This window comes from Sinocyclocheilus anshuiensis, unplaced genomic scaffold (genome assembly GCF_001515605.1).
Source record: "Sinocyclocheilus anshuiensis isolate Anshui unplaced genomic scaffold, SAMN03320099.WGS_v1.1 scaffold2564, whole genome shotgun sequence".
In the NCBI taxonomy this organism is placed as follows: domain Eukaryota; kingdom Metazoa; phylum Chordata; class Actinopteri; order Cypriniformes; family Cyprinidae; genus Sinocyclocheilus; species Sinocyclocheilus anshuiensis.
This window is the reverse complement of record NW_015541004.1, coordinates 67,138-77,828: the sequence shown is the minus strand read 5'-3', so window position 1 is coordinate 77,828 and position 10,691 is coordinate 67,138. Positions and strand designations below refer to the sequence as shown.

General features: G+C 39.7%; 1 pseudogene; it reads left to right on the top strand.

The window, feature by feature from the left end:
* The window catches only part of LOC107690230 (NACHT, LRR and PYD domains-containing protein 3-like), a 71,067-nt pseudogene that overhangs the window by 46,790 nt on the left and 13,586 nt on the right, over positions 1-10,691 (top strand).

Genomic DNA, 10,691 nt, shown 5'->3' with positions numbered 1-10,691 from the left:
AGATCAAGCCTGATGTAAGCAGTAGCCATAGCACTAGAGGGCTGGACACAGCTATCCTCGAATAGCAGTTCTCTCAGACAAGGCTGAAGATTTCCCAGGCAACAGAAATGGGCCATCTATTTAAAACCCCAAAGGGGAGACAGCACAGTCCAGGCAAGGGGCTCACAGAGACCACAATCTACAAAACCCCAAAAAGGGAAGCTGTCTCCGCGTTGGAACACAGCTATCCTCGAATAGCAGATTCTTAAACAAAGACTTCAGCACTTACTTGAGAACTTGTGCCAAGGGGAACCCAACCCAGTTATTAAAATCTAGACTATAATATAGCTGCCCTCAGACTCGCCATATTCCAGAGCAAAAAGATATTCCCCATAACCACTCTAGCTGCTAAAAACCCTGGGAGGGAAAACTCGCAAGCCCATAGAATATTCAAATATATTCATGCCCAGCAACGCTCTCCACACACAATAACTTGCATATTAGAGTGGCACAGCCGAGCTGAATATAGCTCTGCCCACGATCTCGCAGGATCAGTGCTGAAACGACTCCGTGCTCACACTTCATCGTCATAACAACCCAACAATATCTGTGGCATCTGACAACCCATATAGAGAGGGCGTGCAGATGCCGCAGATCAAAGCAATGACAGCGAGTTGAGATAAACTGTGCCACGGCAACGGCGAAACCGGGCCGCGTGACACAAACGCTCTGTTCCGTTTCCCTCGAGAATAGGAACAAACGCGAGCAGAGCCTAGACATCGTGACTCATCACAATGAGCGCGTAACTCAGAAAGCGTGTGCTCTTCACCGAGATAAATGCAAAAGCAGAAAAAGCCCTCGAGTGTTAGAATCCAAACATGGAGGCACACATTCCCTAAGGCACTGCTCGACTCGAGCGCTATCCGTGGGACCTCAACCCTGCGAATCCCGCGATCCGAGCATTCGCCACCGTGAGACACAAACACTTGTCACTCATCTCTCAAGAAGAGGTACAAACACGAATGGAGCTTCTCATTGGATAACACTCACAATGAGTGCGTTCAGAGCCCTTGAGCACTGAACGCACAAGCTCCCGACCAAAAACAGATGACCGATAGATCGTGCGTGTTCTCAAGTGCCAGAAACCTCTAGAACGGAGGCACACACTTCTCACACCGCTCACCTGCCTTGGTCTCTCACACGCACTTCAAACAGACGGCTCCTGAAGACAGCAAAGAGGATGACGTATTCAGCAGATGTCCTTTTATACTTCCGGGCATCCCGCCGATGACGTCATGAGCCAGGTGGGCCAATAGATTGGCGTTGTTTCACACGTGCTTCAGACACCGGTCATGCAGGCTGCATTCCCCAATGTGCCCCCTAGGGTGCGCAGCGTTGAGTTCCATAGAAGGGGAACTATTTTATGGAAACATCAATTTATGAAGTCTATTTCAAAATTAAATTGTGTTGACAACTTAACCCTCCGAGGTCGGTGAACGTGCCATTTACTTGCTTTTTTCCTGATAATGGCGGAAAAGAACTTAAAATGCTCCGTCATTTTAGGTCGTACAGATAAGGGTAATACATCATTAAAAACTGTAAAGAGTCTACTTTTGTATACACTCACAATAACATGTTAGTGTATACACTCACAAAACATTGTGCTTTTGTAAAGTAAAGAAAAAAACACGGTGCACTTTCTGCCGTCTTGGTCTCCATGAACTTCTCTCTGAAACACGTCAAAACAATTAACCAAAATTCAGCAAATACTTGACGCACAGACATGGGGAATATGTCTATAGAAAGCTTAAGGTGTCTACTTTTAAATGAAATAAGTCATATCAAAAACAAATATTCTCTGAAAAGTAATCCGTATGAAACCAACACGAAGTACAGTGTTTCCCGTCTGAGCTCATTATCTGTAATGTGGTCACACCCACGCGCAGTGCGTTTATACATACCTTAATCCACATGAGCCAAGCGACTCTGTAAATGCCCACATCACCACGATAAAAGAAGCAGCAAGCTTCATCAAGTTCATCTAGGCAACTTTTCATTTTTGGAAGAAGACACGCTGTGAGGAATAAGCTGTACAAATCAGACACGTAATTATTTAACAAATATTTCAACAGACCCCTCACCCAACAACCAGACTGGGTGCCGGGATGTCTGTGAATGACCCACCAGGCCACTGGTTACCATGGCAGCCAGGACACCTCAGCCAGACAAGATAGCTTTTATGGCCCAATGGAATTCAGAGTTTTACTCTCACTTTGAAATTCACTTCGAAACAGACACATAAGTCCCATAGAAAATGACTTCCCATTAATTCAAAGGCAAACTTTTCTATGAACATGCATATCCCCAGGACATTGTGTGTATTATTACTGTTTTTGTATATTTTCTTTTTTTTTTTGTATACTGTTTTATGCATGCCTTACGATAGAATTATTAGATAATGTAACCATATTGGTACCATGTTTGATATCAAAATAACCCTTGTTTAGTCCATTACACATTGGTGTACATCACCTCCTCATATCATGCATTGTATTCTTGTTATATTAATTCAGAGCGTGAAGGGACACAAAAACTGCCAGCACTCTCTAATATGCAAAACACCCTGCTAAAAGACAAATAATCATAAACTTTCCCTCCGAAAGCACAATTCCTTATTGGCTCAATCACATCCTGAGGGTGTGACATTCACACTTTAAAAGATTCCCGATCACAAGATCACAGGCTGATTTCTGAGAAACTGAAGATGGGGTTGCTGAGCTAGAAGTCTTCTAAGCACTCCTAAGTTTGTGCCAGGCTGCAGCCTTGTCTTTCCATTCATCAGAGACCTTCTGCATGAAACCTGGTTTGACAAAACCTTAGCAAAGATCAACTGGAGCCTCAAAGAATTTCATCAGGACTCTCTTGTCCAGTGCTCTTACCCTCTTGCCTATTGGACATTCAGTGTGACCACAATCTGGTGCTGGCAGGACATCAACAATCCATGTTGCAACTTTCCACCTGGGAGAGAAATCTCCTGACCACCACCGAGTCAGAATAACATCTTTGGAGTTTGTCACAACCCAGAAGAACATGATCGCAACTCCAACATCATCAAACTGTTGAACCATCAAGACTTTCATCCGAGACTGCATCCAGATGCTCATTCAATGGCAAAGGCAATGCAAGTATTGTCCATTTGACAAAACTAACCAGAGGTTTAAAATAAGCTGTGGGCCCCGTTGTTACCAAGGTGCTGATGATTCTGTGCAGATGGTTAAATTAATATTTTCATAGCTATAACGGTTTCATTCATTCACTTGTACTTCCCCTTTTCCCCCATCTATGTATTTATGCGTGAGTGTGTGTATATGTTTGTTAGACTAGTTATGTGTTAGTGTTTAGTCAATAAAACTTTGTGCACAAATTACATTTGTTTCTGATTCTGTCACTGCTTGCAGATCAATGTCACTTAAACAATTCCTGATCTTGCTACATGCTCTAATGCAGGGGTGGCCAACGTTGGTCCTGGAGAGCCACAGTCCTACAGAGTTCAGCTCCAACCCTAATCAAACACACCTGAACCTACTAATCAAGGTCTAATGGTTACTAGAAAGCTACAGGCACGCTCTCCAGGACCGATGTTGGCCACCCCTGCTCTAATGCATTAGTACTGTAAGAAAGTTATTTTCTGTGACCACGAAAATAACATTTCTTAGAGTTAATATGATTTAACACTGAATGTTCACTGGACAAACAGATTAGTCGATTGTGATATTAATTCTGCTACAAATACATCTGAAAGCTGAGATAAAAAAATATATAATTATAATTATTTGTAATTATTTATAGACATTTCCCTTTTGAGCTAATTTGCTACAAAGGCTTGTATATACCTCAGAAGAAAAATGTAATATGACTTACAGCTTGATCCAGCAGAGAATATCATTTGACAAGTAAATAATTTTTATTTGCATTAAATAACATGTTATTGTGACATAAAATTGTCCATTTTACTAGTTGTATATTGTCTCCAGTCTAGAGAGCATAATTGCTTATAATGGGTTCTATTTGCTTCTGATGTGACATGAAGGTTGCATCCAGTGCAGACAGGTGTTAGGTGTTAAGTGACTGAACACCAGTGTGCGGGGCCTATGGTGCAAATATATTTGCCAGTGTGATATTACATGTAACATTTGTAAAAGTGTAAGTGTATTTTTCCTGCACAACAATAATTAAATATCTGATGACTCAATAAGTGCAATTTAACTTAATTCTTCAAGGTGGCACTGTTTCAATCATAATTACCGCAGGCATAAAACAATATAATATCGTCAGCAAAACTTGAATTGGCTTGAAAGGCTTTACTGCAGAGCAATTACTGTATGAAATTAAATATAATTGTCACTGTCATTTGATGGTGGATGTGGTGAATAAGCTGCCAGCGGTCAAAATATTGGTTTTGAAGACATTGAAAACGATAGTTTTGAGAATATGGTTGAGATCGCGAATATGAGCTAGAAGCTGTATGTACTGGGGAACTGTGTTCTGATGATGACAGTGATGGTAAAATCATTTGCTCAAATTGAACCCTTCCAAGTTTCAAATGGTAATGAAATCTGCTTTATTTTATTCTTTTGTAACTGTTATTAAAATAGCAGGAAAGTTTTACGCTATTGCAGCAGTTAAGAGTTCCATCTGTGTTAGATATATAGGTCCAGATTGCTGAACACCCGAATATGTAATAATGATTGGTGAAACATTCATGCATTTAAGGGTTAAGGCAATCATGTGATATGAATTGAGTGTGCCTGTGTCACACTGTGATGTATACATAAAGGATAATGAGCAATTAGCCAGTCAAAAAATCTTGACAGGTGATGAGCAGCCTGACATGGCTACTCACCAGATAAATAAATACATGGACATAAAATGGAAAATAGAAAAGGATTCAGAATAATTTACATAAAAATAAATGAAATAATGGAATTCCATAAATATTTGTATTTCAGAAAAAAACAACTGTTATGAATGTTAAATGTCAGAAGTCATTTTATATTAATTAAATACGGATTCATTATTCTGTTTAGATTGGTGACCTGTAATCTCACTGGTCAATGCTGTGAAAGTCTGTCGTCAGCTCTACAATCGTCAAGCTCCTGTTTGACAGAGCTGGACTTGAGTAACAATGACCTGCAGGATTCAGGAGTGAAGCTACTCTATGCTGGACTGAAGAGTTCACACTGTCAACTGAACATATTAAGGTATCTATAAACACAGAAAAAGATATACTACACTAATCTTAGCTATCTGATATGATTCATATATTTCCAGACTCTTACTCAAGATGTTACATAAAAAATAATTCAAAAAGGGTCATTAATACTAGTCAAATAATAATACTTAAAACACTACTGTATTGATTAGCCTCACTGTACTGTAAATTTTACTCAAAATACTAGTGTCTGTATCATTTAGGAACTACATTAGATTTATAAATGTAAGTGACTGAGTTGGATGTTACTATGGCAGAGTTCTGTTACCTAAGAGTTACGCAGGTGTGGAAGTAACAAATTTAGTGCTGCTGAGCAACAATTAAAATTTTTAATCGCGTGATTTTCTGCGATTAATCACATTGTTATGCACAAAATTCAATAAATGAATTCAAAAGTAGTGTATTGTGCACTTTTTTTCATTTAAAAGTACTGCTATATTAACAAAAGTGGAATAACATTTGGTTTGCAAACACTTTAAACAAATAAGGTGCTTTTTTACAGCAGTATTCTTTTTACTAGGGATGCACCGATACCGATACTGGTATCGGTATCGGGCCCGATACTGGTCTCCTGTACTCGTACTCGTTAAAATGCCCTGATACCAAACGCCGATACCACACAGCATGTGATAAGCGCCATATTCAAACAAAGAAACACCGACAACAGAACAACAGACAGCAGAAAGGAGTTAAGGATGTCTACTACACTATAATATGTATGCAATGAACACAAATGACGTCGCTGTCGACCGGCTTACGTCACTTCTTAGTACACACTGTCGGTGCGAATGCAACCCTTTAAATGGTGCTGGGAAATAGTTCGCGCAGAATCGTCCCAGTACTTTAGTACTGTACATTTAGTTCTGGAACTAAAGCGGTGCGAAAGGCCCTATAGAGAGCAAAAAAATGAACAGTGAAAGTAACAAAAACTTGTAAAATACATTTTAATGGGCATAATTAAGTGTGAAAATAACCGAAGGATATACAGTGAAACCAAAAATTATTCAGAGACCAGATATAATATTTGATATTGTTTTACTAGTGGGTGCAGCACACTATAGTTCATTTATGTAAGTGAGGATAGCAAAATAAAGTAAACTGTGACAAATCATACCCAAAAATTCTTCATACAGTGGACTACCAATAAAATTGATACAAATTTGGGTCCAAAAATTATTCAGACCGTCTGGGAAAAAAATTGAAGTTCAGGTTTGCATGAACCTGGTTGACAGCATGCCCAGGAGACTACAGGCTGTCATTAAGGCTAAAGGTTGCCTGACAAAGTATTCATAGTTGTGTAAATACTGTCATACTAACAGCTGTCTGAATAATTTTTGGTTGATTGTAATCTATTACATACCTTTCTATCAAAGTTATCTAACATTATCAAGACAAATTTGTTCTGACAGTTTAACTCTGAGTTCTTGTCATATTTTATTACCATTTTCTAAACTATATAGCGAATAAACTGTGATAATGTGAGAAATGTTGAAGGTGTCTGAATAAATTTTGGTTTGACTGTATCTATTTGATAAATGAAGTTAACCAACTAACATTATACATACCCTTTTGGTTTCTGTACCCAATATTTAAAAAATGTACAAATGCAATCAAAATATCGGTATCGGTACTCGGTATCGGCAAGTACCAAAAATAAAAGTATCGGTATCGGGCGAGTACTGGAAAAAGTGGTATCGGTGCATCCCTAATCTTAACCAATAAAGGTTCAATGGCAAGAGTGTACAATATTCCAGAAAGAGCACAACCTTGTCTAATACCTCTATAAATTTTAAAAGGAGCACTCAGACCTACATTAATTTTCAGTACACTCTCAACATCCTGGTACAAAACCTTAATCATGGCAATAAAACCAGACCTGAAACCGAACTCCTCTAACGTATGCCAGAGATAGCTGTGCTCAACCCGGTCAAATGCCTTTTCCTGATTTAAAGAAGTGACCCTCTTGTGCACAACCAAAACACTTAATCGACGCAAAAATAATTTTATCAAAATCCTCAATCCTAAACTTCATGGCTAAATTTAGCTCTTTGTTTTGATTATTTAAGATCATAAAGAAACAGAGAGAGAGAGAGAAAGCAGAGTCCCTAAGAAGAGGACCCCATTGAAGAGAGATCGCCAGCCAAGAAAAGAGACAGAACAATAGTTACAATCTTCTTTTATCCATTCCTTGACCGTGTGACTAAAACCCAAATGTGAGACATTCAAACTGACCAATCAGCAAATTACAGCTTTCCCCACCATATAAAAGGTGTGACAATTAGCAGACCCCCGATGTAAACATCTTGGTCTACAATCTTTGATCACTATCAGCACCACTGTAACTTTAGGAATTCCAAATGGCCTTTTTGTTACAGAGGATAGGTTTGGGGCTGGAAAGCAAAAGTCTTTGATCATTTTCAACTCTACAGTAACGAGCCGCTTCAGACCCAGATTTCAGTAATGAGTCTGTTCCGGCCCCAGAGTCTGAATCTTCATCAGAGTCTGCTCATACCAGTGAATTAACTCTAAATTTACCTACAGTCCTTAGGTCCATATGAGAATTCCCCCCAGACCTTCAATCCACTCTAGAGCACAGCTCAGATTCAGCTACAGCTCCTGACCAGAGTCCATTGATGGCTCCAGCCCCTGACCAGAGTCCAGTGATGGCTCCAACCCTTAACTCTAGTTCTGTGCCCGATCTCGTCCCAGAGCTCAGCCCAGTGCCCACTCTCACTCCAGAGCTCAGCCCAGCCTGATAGCTCCATGTCTGGTGAATTCAGAGACCCTGTTACCCCTGATTGCTCTCCCTGTTACAGCGGTGGCCATAATGTGTGTTTGGGCTACACACTGCTCTCCAGTCCATGAGTCTGCTCCAGAGTCTGTCTCAGTCCATGAGTTTACTCCAGAGTCCTACAAAGCCCCAGAACTCAGTCCTGTGTTGATGCCAGCCTTTGAGTTCCCTGCATGAGCTATCTCAACCTCAGAATTCATCCTTGAGCCTCCCGCCTGTCCGGTTTTGACCGTAGTGGTCACCAGTGAACTCTCTGCTTGCCTTGTCTTTGTCAAGGAGGCCATCCCTGAACCCTCAGCCTACCCTGTCACAGCCAAGGGTGCCGTCTCTGAACTGTCAGCCTGTCCAGTCAGGACCAGGGAAGTGATCTCTGAGCTCACAGCCTATCCTGTTGCGGCCAAGGAGGCCATCCCTGAATTTCCTGTCTGCGACCAAGGAGGTCGTTCCTGAGTTTCCTGTCAGTAGGGATGTGACTATGGAAGTCGTTCCCAAAGTTCCTGTCTGTCTGTCTGTAACAAAGAAGTCAGTCCCGAGTTACTAATTTGCCATGGAGGTGGTTGTAACAAAGTCAGAGATCAGGAAGAAAGAGGACGGGGTCGGCCTGGTGGTTTTTATTCATTTTTTAGTAAACAAACAGAACGTCGCGCTACCAGCGCTCAATATAACACTGTTCATAAGCAATAATCTTGGGGCTCTCCAGTAGGGCTGAACGATTTTGGAAAATAATCTAATTGCGATTTGTTTTACCAATATTGCGATTGTGATTTAATATGCAAATATTTTTTAAAGCTCGTTATGTTCTGTATTACTCAACAAAGACAAGCTATAAATCATTGTATAGTATGACCAACACAATATTAGATAGATTAAACATAAATGTTCTTTTCTGTAGGCCAGGCCTATATGTTACGATGAAATTAGGTGATGCATGAATTGATATGAATGACATTTTTATTTTACAACAACAATCACAGTATATTGACTGATTTGTTGAACTTCCAACCTTGTAAGCATGTAATAATTATGACAACATAATGCTCTGACAAATAAGCCTGGTGTAATCATTAATATGAAAGTCAGTAACAAATCACACAAACTGAAGTAGATTGCAGAAATATAAAAACAAATCTGTTGCTTTACCACACTACTTTAAGTAATTCAAAGTCACTGTAATAAACATATGTAAACATGTGGACTGCACTACTGCTGATCACAGAACCGTGCTTCACTGAAAGATACGCATGACAATCGCAGCTTCTGTCGAATCGCGATTTCGATTTATTGTGCAGCCCTAGTCCAAATATACCCTTAGAATTATATAATGTGCAATAAACAAAAATCCAATTTCATACAAGAGAAAAGTATGAAAGCTCACAGGCTACTACTTCATTGATTGTAGGCAGCTTAATAATCTGCACAAAAGAGTTTTTTTCTTCAGTCCAAGTAATGACAAGTTTGTAGTGTTCACTTTCCAGTACTGCTTTCTTCTGCTGCCCTGCTCTGAGTCTGTGTCTACCCTGCTAATTGTCAGATCAACTTCACTTGGTGCATTCTAAAAGTGAAAGTGAAGTGACGCGTTTATGTTCTGTATTATTTAACAAAGACAAGCTATAAATCATTGTATAGTATGACCAACACAATATTAGATAGATTAAACATAAATGTTCTTTTCTGTAGGCCAGGCCTATATGTTACGATGAAATTAGGTGATGCATGAATTGATATGAATGACATTTTTATTTAACAACTACAATCACAGTACATTAACTGATTTGTTGAACTTCCAACCTCGTAAGCATGTAATAATTATGTTTAAATAAGCCTGGTGTAAACAATATGAAAGTCAGTAACAAATCACACAAACTAAAGTAGATTGCAGAAATATAAAAACAAATCTGTTGCTTTACCACACTACTTTAGGTAATTCAAAGTCACTGTAATAAACATATGTAAACATGGGGACTGCACTTTTTAAACACTGTCTGTTAACTTTAGACCAGTGGTTCTCAAATTTTTTGGTCGCGCCCCCCTTTAAACCTATAAAAAAATATGCCCACCCCCTTTCCCGAATAGCCATCCCACCTCAGACTACCAAATAATTTCACTTAACATTATGAAAAATTAATGTTTTTTTAAATAAAGTAGTAGAACCCAACCCATTATAATCAGTGACGCTGTCTACACTGGGTGCGGCGTGGTACGACACGACAAAACCCGACATTAAACTGATGCCTTGTTCTATTTATGACGTACTGACACAAAGTTAAAATGATTTGCAACGGTCACTTTGTCGTGTCCAGTGTACAGTAGAGCTGTTGCGGCGCGGCGCGACAACTGTAGCGTCCGGTACATAGACTGTATAGACACGGTGAGTGAAGCCGAGAGCAAGATATGCCTCGTCATCTATGGCTTTTCTCTTCCCTTTCACAAACCGATCCATCTCCCATTCTAAGTTACGTCCTTTGACTGTTTACTGTTTTATTTATTTTATTTATCTGCTGATGGAGTACGTTTGAAGTACGTTCATTATATACGTTTTCAAATATTTCCGCGTGTAACGTTAGCGTGCCAGGGTTGCCAGGTTTTCACAACAAAACCCGCCCAATTGCTACTCAAAACTAGCCCAATCACGTTTCGAGGGGGGTTCCA